The following is a 15,831-nucleotide window of genomic DNA, read 5'->3' as shown; positions in this document are numbered from 1 at the left end:
AATTATAATCGCGTGTGTAAAATACCATTTATACTATGGGTGGTTAAGCTATACATCATTTAAAATTGTGGAGGATATTAATAAAAGTGTCACTTATAGCATATGAGGCTATTAATATTATTAATGGATCTTTGGATCGTAAACTATTTCCTCTCTAAACTCTTCTCACTAGGATGGAAATTGATCTGCAAATAAGTGCTCGTTTTAAGTTTTTTCCCCTATTCTTTTACATGATGAATGGGTGTGAGCGAGTGGTTGTGTGCATGGATGGGAGTGCTGAGTAATTATATTTAAATTGATCACAGCCGGCAGGTTTAGCTCACTGGCAGCACTGAAAGTCACCACCTTGAACACTCACTGTGAAATGAGGTATAGCTTAGGGCAGTGATAGCCTCACGTTGAACAAGTGGAGGGTTGCAGGTTTGAATCTGCCACGGGCCATCACTTTGGGCCTATGAGCAATGCCCTGAACCCTTAGTGTGACCCCATGTTGGGTCGCCTGGAATTGACCTGAAATGTTTAGTGACACACTGATTAGAATTATATTTTTAAAACTTTTTAAGACACCGCACAATCTACAACTGTTTACTATACTCACTTCACTCTATGTAAATTAAAATGCAGTATAAAAATATCTGAAGTGGATTATCTCATCTGGTTACTCAGCATAACTCAGATCAAAAACTAGAGATTCTAGAGAAAAAATGTCTGAGTCGCCAGAAATTTGTGATATTGCAATGGGGTCACGACCCAAAAAAGGTTAGGAACCAATGGGTTAAATGCAGATAAATTAACTTATCTATTGTTTTTGCCCAAAAAACTCTGCCAAAGTGACTTCCCAACTCATTTCTGTTGTTTTTGCGGAATAATCAGATTATGAAGGAGTATTGAGTAGGTAGTTCACCAAGCATAAATTGATTTTTGGAGATTTTATAACAGACTGGGCGTGTCTTAAGTGCTCCAGGAGCCAAGCCCATAATCAAGGCATTTTCTGAGTTTCCAGCCTAGACTTATATCAAAAAACATTGGGCTTTAGTTACACTTTGAGTAATGCCCCAAAACACCTGGAGATTTCCATGTGTAAGATTTCTGATTTTCATACAGGTCAATGTAATTTAAATACTTGTGCATTCAAATCATAGGTGTTTTTTTTGATTGTGGATCTATCTTTGTCAATCTGGAAGCAAACATTCAATCACTCATAGCAGTGCATTCTTATAAAAGCTGTGCCATTTAAACTACATTTTGTAAATTACAAGTTTATCAAATTTTCCAATGTCCAACTAACAGAGTGTCGATGAATGTGCCTCGTTTTCTGCCAACACCAATTTGGTTCTATTTTTTTACAAAGTGTACACACAGTATGTATTAGGCTTGTTTTATTTGGTTTTTCCCCTTCATGTCAGGGTTGCAAATGTTGCACAGAAAGATAAACCAACAACTTCTCAGCCACGGGCTATATATTTCTACTCAGCCTCACCCATTAAGCAAATAATCTCAGCTCAAGAGACTCATCAACTAATCGTTTGGTCTGTTTTAACACTTGGCTGGTTAAAGAAAATTGGTTCTTGGACTTCACCTAATGTAAAGTTAATGTAGTGAAAGATTTCTCATCAGGGACTGAATTTTTGTAATTTTTTTTTTTTTTTACAACTGAAATCATTTGATGTCTGACTCATGGCGACTTTCTTTCAAGTCTCACTCAACCCACTTATTTGGAAAGCACATCAAAGGCGGACATAGTTGTCTCATTGCGTGTAAAGACCTATTTTAGCTGGAAGATCCTCTGTACAAAACCTGGTAAAATAGTATTTATTTGAAGCCGGAGCCAAAACGTTGCTGCATAATTAAAGAATGAGATAAGGGGGGAAAAAAATAACTTGATACTTGTATGATGTGGTAGAATAGTAGAAATATGATTGAAACAGAGGAAAACTGAGCAGAAGGCAACAGCACGAAACAGAAACAGGGAGGATCATAAGTGGATGTGGTCCATTGAGAGACAATGACGCACAAAAGGAAACAACCAAATATGGCAAAAGCAAACAAACAAACAAAAATCAAAGTGGAAATAAGTTATGAGACAACAATAGTTTACTTTAAATACAAAGCGATGAGCAGGGATGGAGCAGCGATTGATTGACTAAAACCATTATAACGCTATAACGTTATTAACAATGTTTTCAACTTGCTTTGTCCCATTTTTGCCCTTTTTTGGGGGTTTTTTCAGATTTTAGCATCTTTTTGTCAATAAATATCCCTTTTTAGTATTTTTTTTGTCCATGTTTGCAAGTTATTTTTGACACATCAAATTTTTGACGATTCTTTCACCATTTTATTTTTGCCACTTTTCATCCAAATAAATTACCTTTTGCCCAATGAATAACATTTGTTTCCTTTTCCCCTACATTTTGGCCTCTTTTTGTTCCACATCTTTGTCATTTTTCATGATTGTTTGCCACATTTTGCCCATTTAATCTACCATTTGCCATTTCATACCACCTGTTTCCTCTCTGTCAATTTTTTTGCCACTCACTCACTTTTCATTCTTTTCTTGCCACTTTTTTTTTTTTTTTTTTTTTTTTTTTGCCCCTTTTGGACCATTTTTGCCACCTGTTACTCTTTTTTTTTTTTTGTCACTTTACTTACTCTTCACTCATCGCTGTTACCTCTTTGTTTACCTTCTCGGAATGGCGGTTTTGTCAAAAGGCTGGCTGTGATTGGCTTGATCACCATCCAATACATTTTCAACAATTAATCTCTTGATAAAAAGTGAGGGGGATGATTTCCTGTTTTTATTAAACTGCGGGTGTTGCATCCCCCCCAAGGGTGAGACACACCTGTCTGAGTATTCTGTGGATACAGAGGAGTTAGGTTTTTATAATAGCACATGAACTCCCAAATATAGCACCAGCAGGCTAAATTGCAGCATTTGAATTTATCCTATGACTTTACACTATTGTTGATAATGACAACTCAATGAAGGAGAAAAAAGAAAGGAGGGGAACAAACTTCTGGCACTTCCCTAAAAAGCAGCATTTGACCATCTGTGCCTGTTTCCTTCTTTTAATTGACTCTGTCCCTGCATGTGTGGCTTAGATTCAAACCATGTAATTAGAAAACTGAGCTAGAAAGAGCGAAGGCACAAGCAGGGATGTGATAATTAGGAGCCAAAAACATAATAGAAATGTCACCGTACTTGTGATTACCTCTGCTTTCACTCCCACTTCCCACCTTCAATCTCAAAGCTAATATCACCTATTTTCTCTTTAAGCACTTTCTTATCCAGCCTTTTATTTTTTTTTTTCCCCCCGTTTATTTACAAATCCTCCCCAGAGCAGTTTCCGTGCTCTGCTTCCCCAGACCCATCCACCTGCATGCTAAACTGAGCGAGATTGAGCAGCCCAAGGCCACTGCAGCATCTGTTTGAATAAAAGCTTATAAATGCTCTTTAGTTTGACCCCCAACTTATAAGGAGTAGAGTAGTTCACCCAGAAATAATGCTGAAAGTCAGAGTGCCACATATAGACCCTATAAAACATTCAGGGTAAACTATTTTAATATGAGTATTACCTACGTATCATGAACTCACTTAAACCTTTTGCACTTATACAAATTATGATTTCCTCTTGCTGATTTGAAAATGGTACATTCAAACATAATCTCATCTTTACCTTTGTTTTATACTTGTTTATTCCACCCAAAAATGTACAGCCTCTAGCAGGAGCAGAATATATCTGGAAATGACCACGGTGAGTAAATAGGAGAGTCCTAGACTAGGTGGGAGTAAAAAAGGAATTTGGTGTAAATAAACTATGGAACCTACTGTTTAGAACAAAAAATAGGTTCCATATGTCTATAGTATAGGACATTATGTGAAGGGTAGAAATGAGGAATCAAGAGAAAGGGGACATACATTTGATATGTCATTTGAATATATCGATATGTCTGAAAATTCCTTCTCATGAAAGCGTGAAAACCTTTTAGCGATGTTTGAGTGTTTTTTCTACATTCAGGCGTTTCCATTACCAGTTGTTATTGCGCTATCTAGATTTTACACATTTCCAAGGATAATGAAAACACAGCTACTATGTCTTTATCTGATTAAAAAATATATCATCCGTAGCAGCTTTTACTCTGTCTATATTGTTGCATCAATACTAACGTTGTTATAAATCTGGGTTGAACATGTTTTGCTAGCTATTCAGCCAATCAGTGATAAGGATAGTTTATTTAAACCTTAACTCTCACTCACTCTGTAGTAACAGGACAGGAAGCTCCATCGGGGGTACACACGCACACGCGCACACACACACACACACACACACACACGAGTGTTCAATAATTCAGACTGCTTGGCTAAAAATACACACACAATCGTCAGAGCTGTTGTTTTAGGCCAATTTTGCTGTAAAATGTCAGGTCTTAAAACCAATGCTGCACACTTTCAGTGAGCTACAGTGAAACAATGCAGAGCTGCCTCCCTGGAGCACCATGCAGGGGCTTAATTAAAGCTTCTCCTCTGTGATACATTTTGGGAGCTGTATTCAGAGTTCTTATTATAAATGATCTATATTCTGATCTACTGACAAGGTGCTCTCTAGCTCTCTCACCACTGGCTACAAAAAGGAATGAAATAGGCAAATGTTGTAATGATTTTGTCTCTCACCTTGAGGCCAGTCTGTGACAGGCCCCTTTAAATTCACTTAATCCTCCCTCCAAGTACAGAGGGATAACAAGGTCTAAACAGAGCCGTCGGGGAGGTTCCTCAGTGCAACGGATAAGCATTGTTTCATAATCAATGAAGGGTGTCAGTAGCAGTTGATGGACCTGATCACTGAGCCAGCAGCACCGTCTAATTATCGTGTCATATTCTGTAAACACTGATTTACCAAACTATGGGGTGCCAAGTGTAAAAATTTAGTATAAAAGTTTTAGCTAACACATTTTCATTATTTATCTCACTTTTCTCATATTTAGCACATTTTCCTACATTTAGCACAACATTTAACCACATATATAGAGGTAAAAAAAAAAAAGCATTAAATCTGATTATTCAAATCAAAATGCTATATGTTATATCTAAATGTTAAATCTATATCTAAATTTTAAATATAAATGTTATATGTTATATCTAAATGTTAAATATTATATCTAAATGTTAAATGTTATATCTAAATGTTATATCTAAATGTTATATCTAAATGTTAAATGTTAAATCTATATCTAAATGTTGAACTTAAATGTTTCGCACATATGCTAATTGACCCCGCCCCTTGTAAACTCAACCAATGCACAAGCAGAGACACACAAAACCGCTCCCACCCACCTCTTCACTGATGCTTTCCTCAGTGATATGTATAGCTGGTTCTCTCTGTGCGGCGGAGATTGAGCGCGCGGTCATGGCAGGTGGATGAGCTGCCCTTCACATTACATTACCAACACAACAGTGCAACACAGTTATTAAAATGTATTTCAATGCTTAAACAATTAGTTTAAACTGGCAAATGATGGCATGGCAAATACTCAATGTGGTTAAATTGATTAAAAAAAAAAAAAAGCATGAAATATGGTGAAAAGAGGTTGAAAGTGAAAATATAGGGTCAACATATGCAACATTAAGTGAAAAAGTGGTGGAAAGGGTTTTATAAGTGTCTAAAATGTCTTGAAAGTAGAAAAAATGTGCAGAAAAGACATTGAAATTTGATGGAGAAGTGGCAGAAATGTTGCAAAAATGCATTAAAAGGAGCAAAAATATGACAAGAGAAAGTGATGAAAATGGGTTAAAATATGGCTAGTTTGGTGTAGTTGCTGAAAAATGTTAAAAAATAAGCTAAAATGAGATAGAGGTTTGTAATTATGGATAATCTTGTCTATGTCTTTAAAGCAACCTTGCCATTTATACAGGATTCAAAAATTACAACAGAATTCAAAGCAAATAAAGATTATTTCTGAAAAATCTAACATCTGTCGGCTCTGCCTCATTGTAAAACACCATCAGAGGAGTGGAACACACAACTTCTGTCTGATGGAGCTTTTTCTGCTGCCGTCCCTTTGATTGCATGTAATTACCCACTCCACCAAAATAAAGGCACAACAAGTTTCTCCCCCTCACATTCACAAAGCTCCACTCCAGTGTGGAAAGCATCTGAGATGGAGTTGCAGCCAGTTCTCACTCCCTGGCTCAGTGCTGCCGTGCCCTGCAGCACAAGCTCCACAGTGCCGATAAACACACACCCACAGTGACACACAGGGCTGCATGCTACAATAACACAAACACGCAGCGCAAACCAATTGTCTACTGGTGTATCTGGATTGCTTGTACGGATCCTAAGTAGGTTTGCATCGCCCACTCAAGTGTCAGACCCCAGCTGTGTTTACAGAAAGTTAAGCCCACTGCTGAACCCAAAGTCAGTGGCCACACGCGAAACCATTGTTTAGAAAGCCCACAAATCTTGTAATTTGGAATGAAATAGAAGACATAATAGAACATCATATTTTGTAATATTTCCTTAAATGAAAAAATAGAAACTCCACCAAATGGAGGGCAAATGGAAAATATTCAGTAAGGCCTGCCAGAAAGTGCACTTTTTGTTCTCCATTCTAAAAACAAAAAGAGCACATCATAGTGAGTGAAAACTCCCATGAGTAGAAGGCTGTTTGTCGTTCTCCAAGGCTTGCCTACCTCAAAGAAAAAATGGCTGCAAACATTCCTACAAATCAGGACCAACAAGAAGTCTGATACTCGTCTTTTCCCTTCAGCATATCTCAATTTTACCACTTAAGTGTTTTACATCAATAGCTACCAGTCTGATGTCGCATATCCAACATGTGGAAAAAGGACAACTGAAAAGTCCCTTTGTTCAGACACCAGAGACAGAAATGCATTGATTTATAGGTCAGTGATTCTGGCTCTACTGTTTTTGTGGTGTTGTGTGTTTGCATTGCTCCAACCTAATGGTGCTGTCAGACTCTGTACACTAATTCTAGCTTAAACATTGTCAGCATGTTAGCTTCGACCTGAATGCTTGTGTAGAATCATTATTGGAGGAACTTGGCTGAGTAAATGTGTAAACACACACACAGCATTGTAAAAAGGATTTGACGAGAGGTAAAGATAGTGATTCTTGGGACAGGATCAGAAGAGAACAAAGACCAAGGAAGTCATGCTGTTGTTTATCACAGGGCCATCAAATGGTGAGAGTAAGATTGCATCCAGAACAGTCTGCTGTGAAGGAAGCAGAAAACCTCGATCGAGCTTTAAAGGGCCCATGTTATGCTAAATCAACTTTTATGTGCTTTAAACATGATAAAAGTGCTATTTGGGCTTCATACACATGCCCAAAGTGTTTTTTTCATTGTTTCCCCGTTCCATCGTTTGTTAGAGGGTGATTTGCTCCTTTCTTACTGCAGGGTGAGCCCAAACACCTCGCTCCAATTTGATGACGCGTTCCCAATTTGATGATGAATTTGACGAGGCACTGAGCTGGAGAAGCCGCGCCTCCAGGAAGCTCTCTGCCGTGACTGACATGTAAACAGACACGCCCACGAAGGTGAGCGTGCTATGTATGTATTTTCTACAGTCTATGTATGTACCGGTGAACGCCCCGCCCCCACACTCTGTGTCCTGTTTATAAAGCAGCATGAGCTCGACTACAGAGTGGGTGGGAGGAGGGCGGGCTGTCCTCTGGCCCTACGTCACCATGCGGGGAGGAGGAAGTCAGTGTCCCGTCTATAGACACGCCCACTCATGAGGAGACAGACCGGCTGGTGTCCTGGTGCAGCCAGAACAACCTGGAGCTCAATGCTTTAAAGACAGTGGAGATGATAGCAGACTTCAGGAAGAACCCAGCCCCCCTCACCCCCCTCACCCTGGGAGACTCTACAGTGAGCTCTGTGGAGTACTTCTGCTTCCTGGGGACCATCATCACTCAGGACCTCAAGTGGGAGCTGAACATCAGCTCCCTTATCAAAAAAGCTCAGCAGAGGATGTACTTTCTGCGGCAGCTGAAGAAGTTCAGTCTGCCAACAAAGATGATGGTGAACTTCTACAGCTCCATCATCCAGTCCATCCTCTGCTCCTCCATCACCATCTGGTACGCTGCAGCTACGGCCAAGGACAAGGCCAGACTGCAGCGTATCATCCATTCTGCAGAGAAGGTCATCGGCTGCAATCTGCCCTCCCTCCAGGACCTGTACGCCTCCAGGATTTTGAGGCGTGCAGGAAAGATTGTGGCCGACCCCTCCCACCCCGGTCATAAACTGTTTCAATCTCTCCCTTCTGGTAGGAGGTTTCGGTCCATCAGGACCAGAACCTCCAGACACAAAAACAGCTTCTTTCCCTCTGCCACCATCCACATGAACACACCCCAAGTCACCCACTGAACCCCCCCCCCACCCCCCACCCGATCACCACCTCCACCAGCTTGATACCTGCTGCACTGTATATATATATATTTATATTTATCCTATTTATCCTTCATTCTCTATCTATCCTTTATTTATCCCTCATCCTTTATATTTATCATTATTATTATTATTATTGTTGCTGGGTTGTTCTTTGTTGTTTTGTTTTTATTTCTTTTATTTCTTTTTGTTGCTTGTTTTGTGCACCAACCACCAAGTCAAATTCCTTGTACTGTCCTTAAAACTGTACATGGCAAATAAAACATTTCTGATTCTGATTCTGAATATGCATAAGAAGGACGCAAATCAGCCTGTTTGTGTGGAGTTGCTCAGAAAGTGACTTTTTAGAGGCTAAAACTCTGGAAAACAGGCGAGTTTGGGAAAATAAACCTCAAATACTATGTTTTTGGGGTTCTTAGAACAAATGGAGATTGGTGAAAAATAGCATGATATGAGACCTTTAAATGTATCAGGGTTATTGATTACAACATGTATCAGGGTTATTGATTATTACATAAATAAATCTAGTCATCTATGTGAGGTGATGAAAGAATTTGACTGATGTCCAGGTCATTTGAAACACCAGAATTAAAAGCTGACAGTACAGAGCTCTGATTAGCACAGAATGGACCAGTTGTTCTGTGTTGGGCAATAAACATGGGTCCGTCTGAAATAACTCTCTGATATGACAAAAGCAGCACAGCACACCTGTAATCCTATGAGCCAAAGGATTTGGTCACCAACGGATAGAAAATCAATCCAGTTCCGACAGTAAAATCAATGACTTAAAAACTTTTTCTGCTTTTTCACCCACAGATTTCAGCTGTAGTCTCTCCCTCCACAATCCAACACCGCTGGGCTTGCCCTTCATGTTTTGGCTTGACCAGAGCACAGCTGGCCTCATCAGTTGTATGACCCACATGAGTGCACTTTTTAATCCTTGCACTGTGCAGGAATAACAATAGCCTGGTAGACCTTTATCACATCTTGCCTTAAGTATTTACCACCCAACAAAATATGCAAGAATCCTGCTGATAAAATACGCTTGGCAATCCATGTACCTTTCGTTTTTTGGTTATTTTGTTTCAAAACCAAATAAAAAAAATTTTAAAAACTTGTTTTATCAATTTAAAACCATAAACAGGAAAATGGAAAAACCAAACAAGCAGCGTTTTTCTGTTTTAAAATTAAATCTGATTCCGTTTGTGTGATATTTCGATATTTACGTTTTCATGTTGTCCACCTCACACTGATGGCAGAGGTGTCATTTGTGTGTCGATGACCTTTCGTTAAAGAGTTATTGATGCTGGAAGTCCAAATCTGTGAATATCTGCCAACTTTACCAAACGGTGTTGCAGCCCAAATAGTATCCAGATAAACTGGTGACTGGGCGAACTTTTGCTCCCGGTCCGGACATAAAAAGAAGCAACACATAAGTCACATTACTGGTGAATTGAAACATTATTAATACATAAATAAATCAGAACCAAAAAAGGGATGTTACGTAAAACATGCACATGTGGAACCAGAGGTGGTATAATTAATTAACTGGTGGTCCTCGTTTCTTATTATCAACTTCCATGTGTGTTGACGGCTGCTGTTTAACGGTATTTATAACGTGCAAAATAAACATTTTACTGCCCTCATAAAAGCTGTAAAAATTTTTTTTTTTGCAAAAATGTCAAACGGTAGAAGTTCTAACATCTATTGTTTCTCACACCAGCCTCACAATTAATAGCCAGTCACCAGTTTATTTGGATACTATTTGGACCGTAACACCGTGAAACAAAACAAAAACGTGAGCAGCTTTTTACGAGCTAAAACATCCTAAACAGTGGTCTTCAGTGCTCGCTCTAATACCGTAAATATCACACAAACTTGGCAAAATACCTGACCAATTATTATTTGTTTGGCTTCTTATAATACGTCTAATATTTTCAGTGCAACTCTGTACTTTGACAGTCTAAACCAGGGGTGTCAACCTCATTTTAGTTCAGGGGCCAAATATGGACCAGTTTGATCTGAACTCGGCTGCACATTTTCGGTGTGAGACAAAAGAGCTATTTTAACAATATTGGGCTCTAGTTTTCATTATTAATCCCTGCAGGATCTTCACGTCAAAAATTGTCTATTTTGTAACAAATTTCTCTGGAATCATTTGTGAGAAATTGCAAGATTTCTTGAAAAATTATGATTTAAATAATCTTCTGTGGACCTAATTGGATGCTCATATTTGTTTGCTCAATTCGTTTCTCAAATGGGGGTACATGTACCCCTAGGGGTACGCAATGGCACTACAGGGGGTACTTGAGAGAGAGAGAGAGAGAGAGAGAGAGAGAAAACTAAATGATAATCATAATGATGATGGAAATTATATTGAATTATCATGTCTTGGTTCCACACAAGGCAGGAGATGATGGGGAATTATATATTTGAAAAAAAAAATAGAAATAAATCTATTCAGGAGGCACGAAACGCTGTTTCATTCCAGTTATTAACAAAATTAGATTCTTTAAAATGGTCGTTATCACTTTCATTTCATCATTATGCTCTATAATTTTATTTTCAAAATATTCTGAGTAAAATGTAGTCAGAGAAAAGGGGGTCCTTGAGCCAAAAAAGTTTAAGACCCACTGTTCTAAAAGGTCGGATTTGGCTCATGGGCCTGGAGTTTAACACATGTGGAATATACTATATAAGTATTGTAGATGAACCATTGGATTGGACATTTACAGTACCTCTGCTTTAATGCCACAAGGTTGATGTACAATCTGGAATTAGCTGTAAATCAGACGGATAGGGTCGCCAGTACTGTGAATAGATTTTTTCTTTCTTGGTACATATTTTAATCTACCCAGAGTTATTTAAATGCACAGCACTGCATTCTTCGGATTTCTTTTTTTGCTTCAAGATTTATACAAAGAAAAATTTGAATTTGAAAATCCCTGCACATAAAACAGAAGGGAAGAACTCAAAGTGACAGGTGTGAAAAATAGAGATGTAAGTGTAAAAACAAAAAGAACAAGAAACAAGAAGACGGGGAAGCTTTTTTTCTCTCTTTGTAACTTGATAGCTCGGATTGGTTCGGCTGCCTTTGTAATCATGTCTGAAAAGTGTCCCATGAAAATGTAAAAATGTACCCAGCAGTCTTTTTCCATCTCCCTGGGGGTTGGAGCTGGGAAAAAAAAAAATCAAGGCTCCCACGTCACATCCCGATGGCAGCGACTGCAAACGAAGAGGCAGCATTGAGCACGCCGCAGTGTCACTTGGGAATGGTGGCACTGCTAGTCGTGTCAGTGTGCTATTCTCTCCTCGCAGCTAAAAATAAGATGTTAAAGCCTTTATGCATCCCATCTCACCTGGATAGTTAAGTTATTCCAGCAGTAAGAAACAGACGGATTTCATCCATATCATCAGCTTTTCTACAACTTTTTCCAACCCAACAAAAATCAGGATGAAAGCAGTCGGTCTTCAAAGGCTGATACCCTGAAAAATATCTTACATCCATCTGCCAAATCTCTGCCTTTTTAAAGTGGGCATCAGATTTTAAATGACAAAGTAGTTGTCATTTCCTCTGCCAAGTGATTTCACCAGCATTTGTTTGTTTGTTTGTTTGTTTGTTAGCAGGATTACAACATTTGACATAAAATCCCTATCTCTCATCATTCATGAAATTACAAAAATGTATCTTGTCATTGATTTATCATAATGAAATTTGACTCAGTTATGTCGAGTTGGTGAGTCAGTTATATACCGAGTTACAGACAGATTGCCCATTTCATCAAGATTTTTCAAAAACATTGGGGTGTCCATACATTTGGACGTTATTAATGGAGCTAAAAATTTGTTCCAAGCTTTTAAAGTGTAAATGATCATGATCATCTCGTACAGTAAGATTTTTTTTTAATGTTTCTGAATTGTTTAGATTTTGTGTGTATGCCTACGTGGAGTTTGTGAGGAGGCAGGGGGAGCATTGCCTACCCTAGTGGTCAAAAGTTTTAATTACAGTTTTCCCAAATTCATTCCAAAAAACACATTTCTTAATATACTGTACAATTTGTACATCATATACAGCTATTCTAAGTGCCATAAAACACAGTGACTGTACAAAATATATATGAATTAATTTGTTTTTTTATAAATAGTACTATACTTTTTCAGTGAAATGGTCCCAAACTTTTGAGACTTTAGGTTGGTTCTTCTTCTGTTGTGCAATTCTTCTTAAAAATGAAGCGGAAAAATGCCACTGGCCTGATTTTATTATGAATTTACAACATTAAATGACGCGTCCATACAAATTTTTGGAGTCAAAATGATCAATTATGTTATTAATGTTTTTTGCATTATTGTATATGTTACACATATTGTGGTTGGCGTGAATCTCGAGGCGGTCTATATATATATATATATTTTTTTTTTTTTTTTTTTTTATTTATCCCCCCGGCAATAATCTCATACTCCACTGTGTGTGCCTGATAAATGATCATGGAGAGCTTTATCATACAAAGAGGATATTTTGCACTTGGTGGAGGTTTGCAATCCCTGAGGGCTCTTTTTCAATATATTTTCGATTCCATATTAGTTATAGTACAGGGAAGTCTGAACAAACAGGAGGGGAAACAAGCAGGTTTCTAAAACATATATATTTGGTCAAACTTGAAAGTCCTTTGGTTGAATACAAATTTGATATCAAAGGTTCACAAAGCTCAATCGAATGCTATTGTGTTTTAAAATGTATGCTCTTTTGTAGCCACTTCACATTAAATTAAGCTCACGCTTGACAGATTAAAACCTTTTAATTCACAGTATGGTGACAAAAGCAGACATTTACAGACAAAGTGTCTCTTCTGTCCAGGCATGCTGTGATGCACATGTTCAGATCCCTCAGCTACAAACAGGTTTCAGAAAGGTCTTTGATCTACTCTAATAACACCATGACACAGCTCAGCAATGCATTATTAAACACCTCAGCAGCTCTGTACATACAAACACCAGATCATACCAATACTTTCCATTCCTACTCTTTAACATTAATGTTTTTTTCCAGGATAACAATTCAACATTGTGTCAACATCGGGCAAAAACTGGAGCAGCATAAAGATTGATCCATTCATGTATAGTAAGTGTTTTTTTTTTCAGTCTTTGTTCAGATCAAGGGTGGAGGAGGTATAGAGGCTGTCATGTGTTTGCAAATGAATCAACCATTACAATTTCTTATAAAAAGCCAGTACATCCTATTGTCTCATTGCTAAGACCCAAAAACAAAAGTAATAAACTACATTCTGCATAGGTTAGTGATTCATAACTGGTGGGTCGCGGACCTGTACTAGGTGGCTCATGGAAAAATAAATAAATACTAATACTGCGCTGTTTAGATTTTCCAAAAGTAATGGAAACCCAGCTAATGACACATTTTTAGCTTAAGAATAAAAAGCTACTTTAATCATAACATACATTTGATCTCAGTTCAATTCAGTGGAATGTGATGCAAAATAAAAATGTATTAATGTGGTCACGTAACATTTTCCTATTTGCTGCTGATGCACTGACACTGTAAAGCTACAGGTCAGAAAATATTATGTTTTTCACTTTCCCTGTAAAAACTGTAAAAGTATTGCCACTCGTGCTATAGTAGAGGGAGAATATAGCAATCCTCCTTACAAGGAGACACTCAGATTGGCTCCGAGTCAGAAAGATCAAACTGCATATTTGTTTTTCTGCTGACTGTTAACATTACGTCCAGCTATATTTATGACACACACTGATCTCCAATAGTCCTGCATTCAAGCTGTTGTCATCAGCAGGGAAATCTACAGCAAAACAGCAGTACAGGCTGTGACAGCCCCATTAGCTGTCATGACAATAACTCCTGCAACTCTAACTGCTTGTAAGGCTTTTTTTTCTGCTTTGCATCATTTTGATGGAAGTTAATTTATCTTACATCAGTTTGCAGAATTTTTTTTCCAAAGGGCAGTCAGATGTTTGCATGAATTGCAATCAGCCTTTCTTGTTTTTTACATTTACTACAAGGTTGTATCTTGTAGTAAATTCTCAGATGCCCTTTAAAGCATGTGTTTTACTGTACTCAGAGGCTAAGAATAAAAATTCCATTTCAAAACTTGTATCCAAGGTTAGGGTCAATTAATTGTAATCACATTATTGATAATTATTATTGAAACGATATGTTGCCGTTGTAATCATAATTGAATTTTAATTGAGTTCAGATAAGAGATTAAAAGAAATAATATCCAGAAATGACAACAAAAACACACAAAATGACATTAAAAATGTAAAAAATGGCAACAAAAATGCACAAAATAAAAAAAACACCAAACAACAAAAATATAAGCTAACAAAAAACAAACAAATGACAACAAAAACACACAAAAATGAAAACAAACACACAAAACTATTCAAAATAAGATAAAAAATTTAAAAATGGAAGAAAAAAAAAACAAAATGTCAATTACATAATCATTGTCATTATGTCAATTACAAATTGACATAATTTTAAATGTAATAAACACAAAACTTGGGAAATAATGTTATAGTTATATAGCTTACACATACATAGTTAATGATTAAAGTATGTTTCATATCTACTGTAGTTTACCTGTGAGTTCTCATGAGGATCATTTTACAATTAAAAAAATAAATAAATCTAGGGCTACTGACAGAAAAAAGGATCAGACGCTGGTGGATGGTTAGGAAGCCTAACAAGTCAACCAAGGCATGAGAAACAAAGTAGATAATCGATAATATTTTTTAGTGTATTTTACAGCTGATTTAAGACATGGGTCAAAATGAACCCAGTATCACAAGAGATGTTAACAGAAAACTAACACAAGAGGAAGGTTAACTTTGATGTGGTTATTTATTTCAGTCTTAGTAATTGTGATTAAATTGTACTTGAACTTTAATAATTGAGAAAGTCATTGTAATTGACTTTCAAGGGAAAATAAAAATTGTAATTGGAAAAAATGCCAGTCACCATAATCATAAGAGTTGTAATTTAACATGGATAATTTAAGATGTAATTGTAATTGAAAAATGTAATTGACCTTAACCCTGCTGGTATCCCATTTCACATATTTTTAAAACATGCACAAGTACGGTATGTATTAGTTTAGACTCATTAGGGTTGCTCAGAAAATTAAAAGATGTATCATATGTGTTATTTATCTATAAATACTGTATATATATATATATATACATATATAAATATATATTATACATTTGCAAAACATGCTCCGTTACTGCATTTATGATCAGCTCCACAAACATCCTCACAAAAGCTGCAAGTAAATGGTTTTACTGAATCACTCATGTCACAATACAGAGGCAGCCAACCCTTCTTTACCATGCACCATGTGACCATGTTGTCCATTGATCAGCAGAGCTGGTCAGGATAACAGAGACAACACT

The 15,831-nt window shown here is 37.3% G+C and overlaps 1 long non-coding RNA gene across 1 annotated transcript; it reads right to left on the bottom strand.

The window, feature by feature from the left end:
• Positions 1–3,961: 3,961 nt before the first annotated feature.
• Positions 3,962–14,780, bottom strand: LOC114474129 (uncharacterized). Its single transcript, XR_003675346.1, has 3 exons — positions 14,768–14,780; positions 4,831–4,837; positions 3,962–4,088 (listed from the first exon to the last, which is right to left on the bottom strand). It is a non-coding gene; the product is annotated as an uncharacterized LOC114474129 (long non-coding RNA).
• Between the last annotated feature and the right edge of the window lie 1,051 nt (positions 14,781–15,831).

The sequence above is a fragment of the Gouania willdenowi genome, chromosome 13, assembly GCF_900634775.1.
Source record: "Gouania willdenowi chromosome 13, fGouWil2.1, whole genome shotgun sequence".
NCBI lineage: Eukaryota > Metazoa > Chordata > Actinopteri > Blenniiformes > Gobiesocidae > Gouania > Gouania willdenowi.
The sequence above is the reverse complement of the archived record's forward strand: the minus strand, read 5'-3'. Positions and strand labels throughout refer to the sequence as shown.